Raw genomic sequence first — 16,363 nt, forward strand, 5'->3', positions numbered from 1 at the left:
CTTACCAATATGCATATGTTTATTTCGGTCTGTTAATGAATACCACTTTAGAACCTACCGCCGGTACTTAATACTCTGGCTCGGATATTTTCACACTTATTTTTATTAGAGAATGTCTCGATAACTGTTGGTCGGTATTCAGGGTTTCAGAATGCTGGTTCCATTAACTCGTTTTCCGACCTGAGACTAACTCTGTCTCATTGATTGCTTTACATTATGTAAATCATTTTATAATCTGTGGTTTAACCGAAAACCACACCTGCGTAGCTGTATTAACAGTTAGCAAGTTTTCCGGTCATGCCTAACACTTAATAGCCTGTCCTTATTTTATCCTACATTTAGGCAGTTATTTCATTAGCATGACAGTAATCTTGGGAATGAAACACAGTTATCATTTAACCATTGTAAGTCTACTGTACATTCCTCACTTTAATTTTCAATGGAAACTCTGCGATTGGAAATCATACCTAATTCGCCAGAGTTATGAACAGGTACTTAAGCAAGTCTTTTGTACCTTGATTCCGCTCTACCACCCAACCATGAGATCCATCTCGCAGACGGTATTCTCCCCCCGAGCCATCTTGCAGGCCTCAAGCCCTCAACAAGATCTGTGCACTATGTGCCTGGTTATCTGGTCTCTACCAGACTTAACCTTTTTCCTCTTGTATTTCTCTTTTCTCTTTTTCTCAGAAAAGATTTCCTTCTGTCTGTCCCAACAGCACAGAACTTCCTCCCTACATCCAGGACTTTTCCTGTTTGGGAGGGCAGTTCCAATCAGTTATTACAACTGATCTCTTTCTTTGAAATCCACCTCCCAGAGGCTGCCAGCATTTCAAGAAAATATTTAATTTATTCAATAATGTAGTTTATCACAGTTTTGTTTCTTTTAAACATAAACAACAACTACTATATTGTCTTTTACCATAGTAAAATTCACATTTACATTTACTGGGGTCATTACAAGTTGCTCCTAAATAAGGGTTTACTTATACTTTCTGAAAGGTATCAATGTAGGTACCACCATTTTAATTATTTGAATATATAATAGAAGAGATATATGTGCAAGAGGAAATACAAAATTTGCAATATACTTCATTAAAAATATTTCATTTTTTCATGTGTTTTTTTCCTAATATTTATATTTTGTGTGGCAGATTTATTTACATTTACAGGAATGGCTTTCTGAAAAATACCAATGAAGGTACGTTCATTTTCACTGTTTGAGTATATAATAGAAGAGATACATATAAAAGAGGAAATACAAAATTTTCATTATACTCCATTAAATAAATATTTCATGTGGCTTTTTTTCCTAGTATTTATATGTTGTATGTCAGATTTATTTACAGAGATGGCTTTTCGTTAGGGTTCTACTCAAAGTAATATTTATATGTTGTATTGCAGATTTATTCACAGCAATGGTTGTGTTCTCATTATGGTTTTGATCAATGGAAATATTGATGTAATTATTTTCTTTTCTCAATATTGTGAGAAAATTATGTACATACACTTATTAATAAAGTGATTTTTTTAATGGAAGGAGTTAAAACTCCTTCCAAATGCTCGATTGAGTGGTGGAAGAGAGGATCAGCATGACATGGGCCAGAATAAATGTGATAACATACATGGCCGGTTCCGATCACTTCGGTTGTGTAGTGCGGGGCTTAGAAAGCAGCTCGAGCATAAGAAAAAGAGGAAAAAGGATTTCTGCAAAAGGACCCTTTGTGTTCCCTATCCGGTCTAGGGTGGTTGGAGCTAAGTATTCTTCACACTGTACAGTGGACGTCTCTGGCACAACAGAACAGGCTGAATGTGTTTCTTGATGTTACTGCTTTGGGACAAGAGAATATGTCTCCCTTTAAGCCAGATTTTATTATCACATCCTTTTAGAAGGAGGAATATGGAAGCCTTTCCACAATTTTGAGTTTTTCTTCAAGCAAACATCTGAAGACTTTCTTATGGCAGCAACCCCTATCTAAGGCAACATCTGGTTTAATGGAGTGGAGTCTGGGCAGCAAGGTGCTAAGAATGGTGAGTTGGATCACCTGCGTCCCAATTCAGGCAGCAGCGAAGGCCTTAGGGCATCTCTGGGCAGCAGTAAAGCTTATTAGGATAGCAACGAGGTCTATTAGGTCTCTCTAATGATAACAAAGAAGCAGAGTTGTGAAGGAAAACTGAGAAGTGACAGAAAAATCTTGTAAGCTGGTTAGTTGTGTTGTTGATAGGATAATTGATATTGTAATCTTTGAAAAAGAGTGCTACTATTTCTAAATTGTTGACCGTTGTACCACAAATTCTGCTGGTGTAACGGCCCTTGGAGTGAGACTATGAAATTGTAACTTCCTATACACTGTTGGTATTGCTAAAAAATTCTGTAATTGTTTACATCGTTGTGCAATCAATGGCATCTCTGTTAATTGAAAAGGGATTTTGTGATAGTGGTACAAAATAGTCATATGTTCTTTTGACCCTAAGGGTAAATTCTCATGAGTCCTAAGGGATATCACATTCAAGTCTCGACAAAAATCTCCATACCACAATGCAGAGAAAGAACAAGGCAGAGGGTCAATTCTTTCATAATAAATCAGCAAAAGTCCTTCCATCTTAAAGTTGCGTCCCACCAAATATCAACCTCTACTGATTTGTAGGAATTCTCTCTGGTCCTGAAACTTGGTTTTCACATTGTCAGTTCTATCAAAGCTCTTAAAATCAAGAGAGATAGTCTCACAAGTTTACATCTTCATGGAGATATGTATATCTCCTTGGAGATGAAGGACAAGAAGCAAGGTAGATACTTCTGAATATCATAATCACCCAAAGTCTTGTCATAATCAAACTTTATCCAGCAAAGAAACATTTTTTATGATCTAGAGGAATTCCTTACCTATCTTGAATTTTAGCCCCATCATAAATGAGACGATGGGGAAAGAAGAGATAGGACCACCTTCCCCACCCTCATTTCACTTTCTAATAGACCTACATTGTTGATAGTATCTGAGTTCTCAGCCTCAAGAGTAATTGTCTTCCTAAATAGAGTTTTGAGATCTACACTCGCCTCTCAAACACAACCAATTGAGAGAGATTCCCTATGAATATTGTAATCAATTAGATACAACCATCCTCTAGTTTCTTGACAACAAAGATTAACCATTGTCGTTTAGGAGGTAAGCCCTCCTTATCTTGTATTTTTTTCCTTGATATTATCAAAGGTGTATGAGCTTTCCACCTCGACAGCAATGGCTTTTCACATTCAAAGTCCTAACAAAGATTTGCATTCCACCTCTTAGAACAAGCAACAAGTGAAGCATGGATTCCTTTTGGATAACAAGTGAGGGCTTGTCCATCCTTCAACTACTTTCCAGAAAATGTCAGTCTTTCCTGATGAGGAGGAATTTCTTCCTACTCTTTAATTGTGGCTTTCACATTGTCAATTGTGTCAACACACCCTAACTTCGGAGTTATAGTCTTTCCAGTGAATATCTCAACCAACTCTTTCAAGTTTCCAATCAATATCCTCCCAAAATGTCTGCACATTAGCAGCTAATGATACAAAACAAACCTAACCTATTCCAAAATGGGTATCATGAAGTAAAAAAAATTTGCAATAAAAGCAATTCAAACAAGATCGACACATATTTTCCTTCCCTATCCCTAAAACTACATATAAACTTCAATTCCAATACCACTTTCGGAGGTAAAGCCAAAAGAAAGGTTTGGTCATCTACAAACTACCAAAAGATAAAGAGATCAAATCCCTAATATGGATAGCGCCAAAATTTAGGGGATCTCCCCGGTATGAAGTCCCAACTAGACCTCACACAGTTTGGTGTAGGAGTCCCATCCGGTACAATGGCCTGGTTGCCATTAGCTTAAGGCTTTTCCTTAGCTCTTGTTGTTCAGCACACGAGAGTGTTATGCTTGTAACTTCAAGAAAGCGAGGTGAGTGCGTAATGTGACTTTGTGTCCGGGTTCTATTACTATAAGGGAGAGGGTAAAAGTGAGCCTCTATATGAGAGGCAGTAGTACCACCCAGGGAGAGACACACGAGAAACAAGGGTATGTCTAGCATCCAGTGGAGTAGTCCACAGCGGATGACGCAGTCATTAAAACCGAAGTACAAGGGAAAATACGTACACCGTCCAGCGGAGTAGTCCACACATGGGTGATGGTCATTATAACCAAGAAAACAGAAGGATGGTCTGCCTGATGTCCAACGGAGTAGTCCACACGGACGAGACAATAGTGATAAACAATACAACACATCTTCAACAATGTAAGTACTAAAATAACTGAAGTAGTTCAACTATCTGAGTATAGGTTAAGAAAACATGCCTTACAAATGTTTAAAAAATAGCCTTACAAACATATACAAAACATGCGTGAAAACGTGTTGCCCTGAGAGAGGCTTCTGAATTAAGAAAAAGTTCCAAGACACACTTTTGTACACCATACATCACTAGCCCCAGTAGTGGGACATTAGAGCCACTCTTCGCTCCTCAAAGAAAATACTACAGACTCTCAAGGCTATGTGGGAGGAGCCAAGGTGAAAATTCCTTTGCTTATACAATGACGGGGTATATATAGCCAAGGGGGATAACTGACCCTTGTGACTCTTCGACTTCCCTCATGACTATCTGACTTCCTTTGACTTTTTGACTTACATGATTCTTAAACTTCATATGTGCATCTCTTGGACTTTCACATTAATTGACATTTGATTACAAAAAGTATGGCCCATAGTGGTGATGTGGTCGAGACAACTGATGACACAGATCGACAAGACACTACTGACATGTACTGGCTGACTGTGGTGTCCGCGTCGAACTGCTATGCTGTTGAGTGATGGGTGTGCTCTCGGTGCATCATGTCTTCACCTCCGCATGGCAAGATGCACGGGGTCTTCGATGGTCTTCGTCTTTGGTTGATGGTGCACATGTATTTGTCCCTTTCGCTTGCTGCTCGATGTGCTTCGTACGTTCGTTCCACTACGAGCAAGTCTTCTAACATGCGCTCCTTCCCCATCCCGTTCTTCACCGAACCATGTTACATCAATGTACCTGTTCTTGCAAACACTCACGACGAGACGACATCAAATCCAAAAATCTCCTAGTCTAGAATGATGCATTGTTTTTCGTTTCAGGTGCAGGTGACCAAGAGGGAGGACGAGGAACTGAAACTGCGCAGAGCACAACTCAGGTCGGGATGATAGGCTTCGGAGCACTGTCGGGAAAAATTGCGCAGATGTCACTGGGAGGCGGATTTTCACAATCCAAGACAACAGTGATAGCTGCAAGGTAGAACCCAGGTGTGAAGAACTATGCAGTTCCTAGGAGGAAGCAAGGCAGGCTGTCGGGAGGAACTGCTCGAAAATTCTGCGCGGTCTTCAGGATGAGGACTGGGCAGGTCATCCGAGGGTCCAGCTGAGGATCTGCACTATTTTCAAGAGGGAGACAGAGCGGGCAACATGATGTACTAGCAGACATTTCTGCACATTTTTCCAGAGCAAGGCTAGATCGGGCTGCGGGGAGCTGCTGGTCATAACTGGGCATTTCTGAGAGACAGTGTCGGGCAGGAAGTTGTTGCGAAGTTTCCGGGATGAGTGCAGAGCGGGGCAGCAGGGAGAGAGCCAGTCAAAACTGCGCAATTTTCAGAGGGAGAGAAGGGCAAGCCAATAGGGTAAGTAACTGCTAGTCAAATCTGCACAATTCCTTGGAATAGTGCAGTGATAGGCAGCACAGGCCTAACTCACATGACTGCGCAGTTTCTACAGACAGTGCAGGGCAGGTAGCTGGGAAACTTCTGCGTAGTTTTTGGGTACAGTGCAACCTCGGGTCATAGTGCAGTTCAGGTTTCCTGGTAGACCAGAGGGAGGCTTGATCAGTGATCTTGCGAGAAGCACAAATTGGGTCAGAATTGGGGACAACTTTCGCGTAGTTCTCGGAGTTAGTTAGCATGCTCACTTCCAGGATTGTGCAGTGTAGGCTGCTTTTGCGCAGTTCTGGGCAGCATAGCGGGGTCACTGAGAGCTGAGACTACGAAATGTAGCTCAGTCGGGATGAAATTGATGGAGGGTTGTCCGATCGACAGATTTTCAGGAAAAATGGCTAAGTGTGAGAGAAAGTGAACTTGTGCATACATGACATTGTGATCACACACTTAGGATGACTCGATGATAAGACACCTCAAACCAACAAGACAAACATGTGCTCATTGAGACTGACTTAAGGTTAAGAGTGAAAAGTGTGTCACTTGAGATAGATCTCGGAACGACCGCGACCACACTTGCGTGACAGTGCTTGCAACTTTGTGTGTGAGAATGACCGATGTTCACAAAGTGAAAACAACTCATGCACACAAAAACGAACCTTCAAAATTGCCACAACAAACTCGCAAGCATGACATAGCAATCAACATGCCAAAAGATGACCAGTGGTCAATCAAGAAAAAGGGGTGTAAAGACACGATATGAGCTCAAGGAATGAGCCCGAGTGTTTGCAACCATTAGGGGAAAACCAAGGAAGGCTCTGAATTTTGGATACAGGCCAAAATTTTGGAGGGTTTTGCAGCCACTACAACAATTGGCTTATATTCCGGAAGGGAATTAATGGCCGCATAGGTCATGGGAAGCGAAGTGACTTTCTGGAAACATTTATAGGACCATGATTATCTGTTGAATTTCGAGGGAGAAAACCGAACAATTTTACACCTTACCATATCTTCTGAGGGAGATGAACTCCCAAAATTCGACACCAGTGGTTTAGCGAGCAAGAAACCCTGATTGTTTTAGCGTAATCAAGGAGAACAGACTTTAAACCCTAGTCTCATAGTGAAGACTACCAAAGGCCAAGATGAATATTGCCAAATGATTAACCTAGCCTCGGAGGAAGTTCTTTTTTTTCCATTCAATCTATCCGACATCCGGAAATACTTAACCACACAGTAAAGGGTTGTAGATTTCGAATAGTTGTGCCCAGGGAGGAGGAGGCGGCTCTGATACCATGTTAGACCCACATGGAATGTGAAGAGATATGAAGGATAAAACAGTGAATTTCCTTTTACTATTAACGTAGATGTACATTTATAATACATTCTTATGACTGTTGGATTCATCTTCTAACGTATCTTGGACTCCTTTGACTATTTATCTTCCACACCATAACCCTTAGAGGATTGGGTGTCCAGCAATCCTCCACCTTATGTTGAAATAAGAAGCCTTTGGCAATTATAAGGGAAATCATTATTATTTGAAAGTTGTTGCCTCAAAGTAATAATGTAGCTTAGTTGTTCATTTTCTTTCAAAACTAGATACACCAACTAGCATTTTAAATAAATGAATCCCCAAAAAATTGGGAAAATACTGACAAGACATCTTCACCACCATCCAACATGGTGACACATACACAGGACTTGCCATTACCAAAACCAGATCGAGATCCGCAATATATAACGAAACAAACAATCTTCCTATACCCAATTGAGCTCATTTTCTTAACATCAATGTGTATGACCTGCATCGAGTATCACAATAGTTTGCATGAATATTAAATAAGAACATTCAATCAAGCTAATTTAGTACGATTTCATTTAAGCACTTGTAACGTTGATGGTAAAATACATATTCTGTGAAAACTATCCAACACATACCTATGATCAAATGCAAATGTGGGTAGGAATAACAAATCATAAGTTTTTAAGAAGCCATATCAAATTGGGACAATGAGAAAACTAGATAGAAAGAATTGAAAACTTTAATGCTAAAGACTATTGTTTCTTTAAGCGTGGGGTGGGAGTGGGACCTGAATCAAGATCATGGACCTAGGGAGGATGTCTCCCAGGCCACAGCCTGGGCTCAGTGAGTGCCTTTATTCTCTCCTATTACCAATTGTGTGGTGCCTTTCCATAGCCAGCTCCCCATGGATGGGCTTTTCCATTCATCCCCCTTCTCATTTGGTGGTTTTGAAATTCTTAACACCTTTTCCTCCTCTCAAGGGTTTATTGAGGAAGACTTCATACAAATCGTTCCTCCTTTTGCAGCCAAGAATGTATCTTTAAGGGGGGTGGCACTGGGTGTAAGCAGTTTTTTCAATGCGTTGTTGGAGTCAGATGGTGTAGAGAAAGTTATCTCTTCAGCAAGTCTAGTCAAGCTTGTAAACGTCCATTGTGGTGGTTCGAAAAATGGGGGGATTTCAACTTCTCGAGGAGGAAAAGTGGCAGATAGTAAGAGAAATAAGAGAAAATGTTTGAGGATGCGGAGTGAGCGTCCAAAGATGAATCTAGGGGAGGACGTTATGATGGAACAAGTTTTGGAGTTGGTCGAAAAGCTGGTGGTGTGAGGGGTCGCAAATTCAATTTCAAAACCTTGTCGGTCAGAGTGGGTGGAATGTACCCTAATCCAACGTATTCAGAAAACCCCTGAGGTATGTTTGCTAGCAAAAGGATGGTTCCAACTAAAGTTACAATCTTGAGGTGGTTTACACAACTTGTTTGGAGCTTGGATTTGATTCCATTGGTTTTCAGAAAATGGACTCTTCTCTTTGATGTGAACAGAGAGCGAATGGATGCTATCCTCATTTTGGTTCATCTTTCGGGCCTTCCCTCTCAGTATTGGAGTCCCAAAATCCTCTAGGATATTGGGAACTCCTTGCTCTATTTCTTGAAAGTTGACATGTCTTCTCTGGAGACAGGTGATGGATCAATGGCGTGCAGTCTTGTTAACATTGATCTAAGAGAAGAGTTGATAGATGAAATGGATATTGGGGTTGGAATGGCCCGCATGCAAGTGTTTGACTTCGAAGGGGTGCCTTTTAGATGTTGGCAATGCCATAAATATGGGAATTTAGTGGAACAATGTGGACTTCCTCCCTCCAAGAAGCCATGGAGGGAATCAGAGCTTCCTCCAACTTCGATGGTTCAAGGGGTTTCTAAAGAGTCGATCAAATTTCCACTAACCCATAGTGATAAGGTCCCACTTTCATAATGAAACCGAGGGAAGAGTTTTGGAGGAACGCGGGTTTACCCGAGGATAATGTCATGCGGGTTGTTGAAACTTTGACTAAGGTGGGATGTGGGGAAGGCTCTGATGTTGGGACACCCAAGGAAAGAAACACTATTATGGGCACTCTATCTAAAGCGGGTCTGAATATGGAACTGGGGCTCTCGAATGTCTCTAAAGTCATAGATGAAATGGTATATGAGTTTTATCACATGTCTTCATACAAGAGCGAAGGCGTGGGCCATTATAAATTTTTGTATTAATATTAGTTGTGCCTTTTAAAAGATTTAGACTTTTTATCGGTCTCGTATTCTTGGCATATATGTTGGCTTATGATGGTGGATAGCATTATATGCTTATATCAAAGAACAATATGTGGTTTTGATGTATTTAGTGGTGTCGAGATGTCAACTATCTTGGTATGCTGGAATACACACTGGATGTGTATCTAGAGAATGTAATTTTGTATCATTTTAATCAATAAAAGAAAACTGTGATTTTTTGTGTGGAAGAAAATAATTTTAAAAATAGTAGTAATTTTGTTAATTGTTATGATATTTTTAAATCTTGGCAATGTGAGATGTATCATGAGGGTTTTGATGTCTATTTTAATTTACTAGTCATTTCTTTTATATGGCTACACTGGTTCCTATCAAGATCAAAGACTTTACCCTTCATTGTAAAGATTTGTGAATACACACATACACACTTTCACTCCCCATTTTTTTGTTTTGCAAATTTGTGAGTCTATTTGAGTTTACTAGCCATTTCAACTCGTTAAAAATTGTTTTTTAAATTTGTGAGTCTATTTGAGTTTACTAGCCATTTCTTTTATATGGCTACATTGGTTCGTATGAAGATCAAAGACTTTGCCCTTCATTGGTAAAGATTTGTTAACACACACACATACACACTTTCACTTGCCATTTTTTGCAACTCGTTAAAAATTGTTTTGCAAATTTGTCGAGAAACTACCTACCTACCCTAACTACATATTGCTTAAAATTGTTTTGCAAATTTGTCGAGAAACTACCTACCTACCCTAGCTACATATTGCTTGACAATTTAAAATGTAAAATGGTACCATTTTTTGCAACTCATTAAAAAAAGTTTTGCAAATTTGTCGAGATACTACCTACCTTAAGTACATATTGCTTGACAATTTAAAATATAAAATGATATTAGTACCCAGTGAATTTCATATAGTTATTATATAAAACTAAAAATCAACAACTCAGTGTATTTGTCAAACTCTTGAATCCACAAGCTTTGGAATACCCTACTAGAAACATCTATGTAGTAAACATAATTTTAAAAAGAAAATTAACTCCAACGCTGAATTAATCTTGCCTAACGAAAAATAAAAGTAAAAAACCTGTAAAAACATGAATTGAAACCCTATTATTAGCAAAAATGTGTATTATTGTTGGCAAAAATGTGCATTTGTTTGATTGCCATTTCAGTTGGAAAAGCATATAAATTGAAAACCAAAACAAAAACGTGTATGGAAAATGCACCAAAACAACATCCAACCAACCTGGACCCAAAAAGCATCAACCCATCCTTTTAAAAATAGAAAGCATCATTTTTTTAAAATAGAAAGCCAAGAATTGGACATTTAAAAAGCAAAAAAACATCAAATCAACCCTTCTGTCTTTTTTTGGAAAAAAAAGAAAAAGCCCAAGAATTGAAATTTAAAGAAGCGCGAAATCTGAATTGAAGAGAGGAGAGCAGGGATTTTGTCTATCGATAACTGGTAGACGGTTCTAGTGGAAGTAGAGGCGGTCATAGCCGTTGAAGGGAATCCCTATATATATATATACATATTAAGTCTTTATCAGTTTTCCAGCATTTTCCTCCCTCCTCCGTATCCAGTCTAGTATGCTTGTGTTGTTGGGCTGTCTGAGTCTGTGGTTTGAGTCTGGGTCTATTTGTGTTTAGGTCGAGTTTGAGTCAGTCATGTCTGTCTCTGTGTCTTTGTATGTATATGTGTGGGATAGAGGAGGAGGAGGAGGCTGGAGTGAAGCGGAGACAAGAGCAGGGCAGGGCAGGGCAGTGGAGCCGTTTCATGGAAATCAATTGTCTCTCGGACATTGGCTCTGAGCTGTTTCATGGAAATCAATTGGCGCATGGAGATTAATTAATTATTTCTCAGAAATAGTATGAATCCAAATATATTTAATTTGAGTATTTCTGTGTTCATCTCTGCTCTGCTGAATCAAATTATATTTAATTTGAGGATTTATGTTCATCTCTGCTCTGTTGACAGAACTAATTCCATTTCATTACCTTGTATTTTTTTTGTGCAGTGTAAAATTGTAAATTACTGAACAATCTACGCCAGGAATGAATGAAGGGTTGACGTTGTTGCAGGGAAATTAATGACGGAAAAGATCGTTGACGTTGGCACTGTTCAAAGCCTACTTAACTGAAGAAATAAAATCACTAATCCCAATTCCAGGTATATATATATATAGCCTGCATCTCTCCTAAAAATGGTGCAGCGTTACCCATTTTTGTGGGATTGAAGGCTCTGCGTCCTCATCAATCATTTCAACCTGATTTGTCCACCATTTCAATCAGATTTAATTTCGCCTTCGTTGCTTCAATCGGCCTGTGTACGGCTCTGGCTTAAGCAGTTTATCGCCATGCCAAGCATCCCTAGCTTTTTGCATGACTTCTCATAGCCTCGTGTTTGGGTTGGGTTAAATCTACGGTGTATTTGTTTAATTTGTGGTTTTGCGGTATAATAGTTTTTGGTTCATGGAGATGAGAATAGGTTTTGGTTCAATTGTCTCTCAGAAATGGTATGGCAGAGTCAAATTCTATTTAATTTCAGAATTTCAGTGTCTCTGCTACTAATTCCATTTCATTATTATGCATTGTATATTATTTAACAATCTTTACGGGCTAATGGATGAAAGCAGGAAAGAGGTTGTCGACGTGGTTGAGAAATGAATGAAAGAAGGAAAGAGGTGGTTCACGTTGTTGCTGTTCAAAGCCTACAGGCTCGCTGAAGAAATGAGATCGAATCCCAATTCCAGGTATGTAGAGATGGCCCTGTATGATTAGTTTAAACCTGGCTAATTGAAGGCTATGCTTCCTCCTCAGTAATTTCTATTAGATTTAATGTTTCCTTCATTGTTTCAATCGGCCTGTGCACCTTTGTCTCTGGCTCTAGCTTCACCAATTTATCCCCTGCGAATTTGTCACTGGCTTTTTGAAAGACTTCTCATAGCTCTGTATTTGGCTTTAATCTCTGCTGTGTATTAGTTTAGTTTAGTTTGTGGGGTTTAACCTCTTCTTTATTATAAGTTTAACCCATATTGTTTTCATATAACTTGTTGTGTTTTGTGTTCTTTGTTCGTTTAACCCGTGGTTTGGTTGTTGGTATAACTCACTGTGTATTTGTTTCGTTTAGGTTGTTGGTATAACTCACTGTGTATTTCTTTTCTTTAACCTGAGGATTTTTGCCATAACATGGTGTGTATTGTGCCGTGTGCATCAGCTGCCATGGATTTAAGGCTCTGTTTCTTCCTCAATAAATTTAATTTACTTTTGTGCCGTGTGCATTAGCCATGGATTTAAGGCTCTGTTTCCTCCACAATAATTTAATTTTACCTCACCTCTTTTACCCTTGATGGGGCTCTGTTTCCTCCTCAATAATTAATTTTACCCTTGATGATTTAATTTTACCTCACCTCTTTTACCCTTGATGGGCTCTGTTTCCTCCTCAATAATTAATTTTACCCTTGATGATTTAATTTTACCTCACCTCTTTTACCTTTGATGGCCTCTGTTTCCTCCTCAATAATTAATTTTACCCTTGATGTGGCCATTTTTAACGCTCTGCTTCCTCCTCCTCAATCAGTTATATTAGATTTAATTTTTCCTTCATTACTACTTCAATCGGTCTCCAGCTCTAGCGTCACCAATTTATCCCCTGCGAATTCAAGCATCAATGGCTTTTTGGATGGCTTCTTGGGTTTAATCTGCTGCTGTGTATTAGTTTAGTGTGTGGTTTTCCTGTATAGCAGCTCTTCTTTATTTATCAGTTTAACCCATGGTTTTAGCGATAACCGTGTTTAATGGATTTAAGGCTGTCATTCCTCCTCAATAATTGCAACAACCTGATGTGATTTCAATTAGATTTAATTTCTCCAATCCGCCCACCTGTGTACGCATGTCTCTGGCTCTACCTTAACCAGTTTATCCCCATCAATTCAAGCATCTCTGACTTTTTGCTGGACTTCTCACAGCCCTGTGCATCTCTGACTTTTTGCTTGACTTCTCACAGCCCTGTTTTTGGGGTCTTTTTTGGATATTACTTTGTGCTGTGTGTTCGGCTTCTTTCTTTTTGTGGTATTTTTGAGCTTTTAAGTGAATGAACGAAATATTGAGCAATTGTGTTGTGTGATCAGGGTGGGTTATCATTAGGTTTTTTCCAGGCTGCTTGACACCCCAACCCAATCCAATCCATGAACTATTATTGTCTAAGGTTAGGTTAGTGCAACACTATGGAATCATCGATTCATTCCAGGATGAGCTTAGGTGTAATCATCTATTTAGTAGAACCAAATGGCCACCTATATATATGTGTGTGTATATATGAAATCACCATTTGCAATTTGTACTGATGGATTGATTTCCAGGAGAGATGGTCAATGGCTCTGAATTTTTATTTTATTTTTTATTTTATTAGTATTCATATTAATTATATTATTAAAATTAAATAAATTAATTTAAATTTTTATATAAATTATAGCTATCATTTTTATATGGAAAAAGAATATTGTGCATTTTGTTTTTCTATATTTCTTTTTTAATGGTAGTTTTGCTTACAAAAGTTGCTCTGTTTTTTTATATTTCTTTTCTAATTTCAGGTTTGCTTACAAGAGTTGCTCCTAAATAAGGGTTTACTTATACTTTCTGAAAAGTATCAACGTAGGTACCACCATTTTCATTATTTGAATATATAATAGAAGAGATATATGTGCAAGAGGAAATACAAAATTTGCAATATACTTCATTAAAAATATTTCATTTTTTCATGTGTTTTTTTTCCTAATATTTATATGTTGTGTGGCAGATTTATTTACATTTACAGGAATGGCTTTCTGAAAAATACCAATGAAGGTACGTTCATTTTCACTATTTGAGTATATAATAGAAGAGATACATATAAAAGAGGAAATACAAAATTTTCATTATACTCCATTAAATAAATATTTCATGTGGCTTTTTTCCTAGTATTTATATGTTGTATGTCAGATTTATTTACAGAGATGGCTTTTCGTTAGGGTTCTACTCAAAGTAATATTTATATGTTGTATTGCAGATTTATTCACAGCAATGGTTGTGTTCTCATTATGGTTTTGATCAATGGAAATATTGATGTAATTATTTTCTTTTCTCAATATTGTGAGAAAATTATGTACATACACTTATTAATAAAGTGATTTTTTTAATGGAAGGAGTTTTAACTCCTTCCAAATGCTCGAGGAGGATGGGGCCCCATTCTTCTTAGAGTAGTGTAGAGTTTTTTGTGGGTTGATTATTTTTCCTTAAACTCATACATATCACAATACATTTACTTTATAGCATTTATATTTAAAACATGCAATTCTACACTTCAATTATATCAATTTTATATTTTAAAATAATTTGGGCACATAGAAATTATACAATTTTACACAAATGCATGAAAAAACACTAAATATCTCTCTACTACACAAACCATTCATATTATTTTCATTTTTATACTACTTTTGCATTTTTATTGTTTTTTGAAGGATTTTTGCCATTTGTGTATTATTTCATATTATTTTCATTTTTATATTATTTTTGTTTTTGATTGACTTTTTGAAAATTTCTGGTTTTTTTGTATTATTTTATATATTTATTTAGTTAAATAAGATGATACCTTTGGTATTATTTTATATATTTATTTAGTTAAATAAGATGATATATATATATATATATAATTGATAAAATTCTGAATTGTGTAATATGTATTTATTCTTCTGAAGTTGCATATCTATTTGTGGTTTTCAAAATGTTTTATTTTAATATTGAATCTAAATCCTATGTTGTGTGTTTATTTTTTTGAATTTGTATTATCTATGTTTATGCCAAAATGGTTGTATAAATATTTGAATGTGATTTGAAATTGGACACAAATTGAAATTCTAATGTGTTTGTTGTATTGAATTGTGCTTGCAATGAATTTTGTTGTGTAAATTTGAATGTATATATAATGTAGGTGTGTGTTCGCTTATTTGAATTTGTATTTTTGTATGTTTATGCCAAAGTGGTTGTATGGATATTTGTATGTGATTTGAAATTAAACACGAAATATAAATTGTAATGTGAGTTTTGTGTATTGAATTTCGATTGCAAAGGTGTGTTTTTTGTATTGAGTTGTGATTGCAATGAATTTTGTTTTGTAGAATTGAATGTCTAGATGTAATCTAGGTTTGAAATAATGTATTGTGTGCTTACTTATTTAAAATTGCATAACCATATTTGAGTGTTTGTTTTTGTATCGACTTTAAATTGTATAATGTGTGTTTAATTATGTGATTTGAAATTGGAGTGTGATTTGAAATTGTGTTGACTTTAAATTGTATGTGATTTGAAATTGCATTGACTTTAAATTGTAATGTGCTTAGTGTATTGATTTGTAGTTGTGATGAGTTTTACTGTGTGTAATTGTGATTGCAAATGTGTGTTTTTTGTATTCAATTGTCATTGCAATGAAAGTTGTTTTGTAGATTTGAATGTGTGGATATAATCTAGGTTTGAATTAATGTATTGTGTGCTTACTTATTTAAAATTGCATAAGCATATTTGGGTGTTTGTTTTTGTATCGACTTTGAATTGTATAATGTGTGTTTACATATGTGACTTGAAATTGTAATGTGATTTGAAATTGTATTGACTTTAAATTGTATGTGATTTGAAATTGCATTGACTTTAAATTGTATGTGATTTGAAATCGTATTGACTTTAAATTGTAATGTGCTTAGTGTATTGATTTGTAGTTGTGATGAGTTTTATTGCGTGTAATTGTGATTGCAATGAATTTTGTTTTGTAGAATTGAATGTGTAGATACAATCTAGGTTTGAATTAATGTATTGTGTGCTTACTTATTTAAAATTGCATAAGCATATTTGAGTGTTTGATTTTGTATCGGCTTTAAATTGTATAATGTGTGTTTACTTATGTGATTTGAAATTGTGATGTGCTTAGTGTATTGAATTGTAGTTGTGATGAGTTTTATTGCGTGTATCTAATGTAGATTTGCTTACTCCTTTGAACTTGTATATGTATGTTTGCTTATTTGAATTATATGCATGTGTGTTTGTTTG

The 16,363-nt window shown here is 36.9% G+C and overlaps 2 long non-coding RNA genes across 3 annotated transcripts in view; one reads left to right on the top strand and one right to left on the bottom strand.

Annotated features, from left to right (window-relative positions):
• Positions 1 to 16,363, bottom strand: part of LOC149206815 (uncharacterized) — a 256,541-nt gene that overhangs the window by 76,442 nt on the left and 163,736 nt on the right. The window lies entirely within an intron of this gene.
• On the top strand, positions 10,849 to 14,518 carry LOC149206816 (uncharacterized). The gene is made up of 6 exons (XR_016251953.1): positions 10,849 to 11,152; positions 11,302 to 11,453; positions 11,920 to 12,036; positions 13,876 to 13,936; positions 14,082 to 14,128; positions 14,331 to 14,518. It is a non-coding gene; the product is annotated as an uncharacterized LOC149206816 (long non-coding RNA).

The sequence above is a fragment of the Pinus tabuliformis genome, chromosome 1_2 (genome assembly GCF_031772625.1).
Source record: "Pinus tabuliformis cultivar Carrire ecotype Pingquan chromosome 1_2, CPIR1, whole genome shotgun sequence".
Classification (NCBI taxonomy): domain Eukaryota; kingdom Viridiplantae; phylum Streptophyta; class Pinopsida; order Pinales; family Pinaceae; genus Pinus; species Pinus tabuliformis.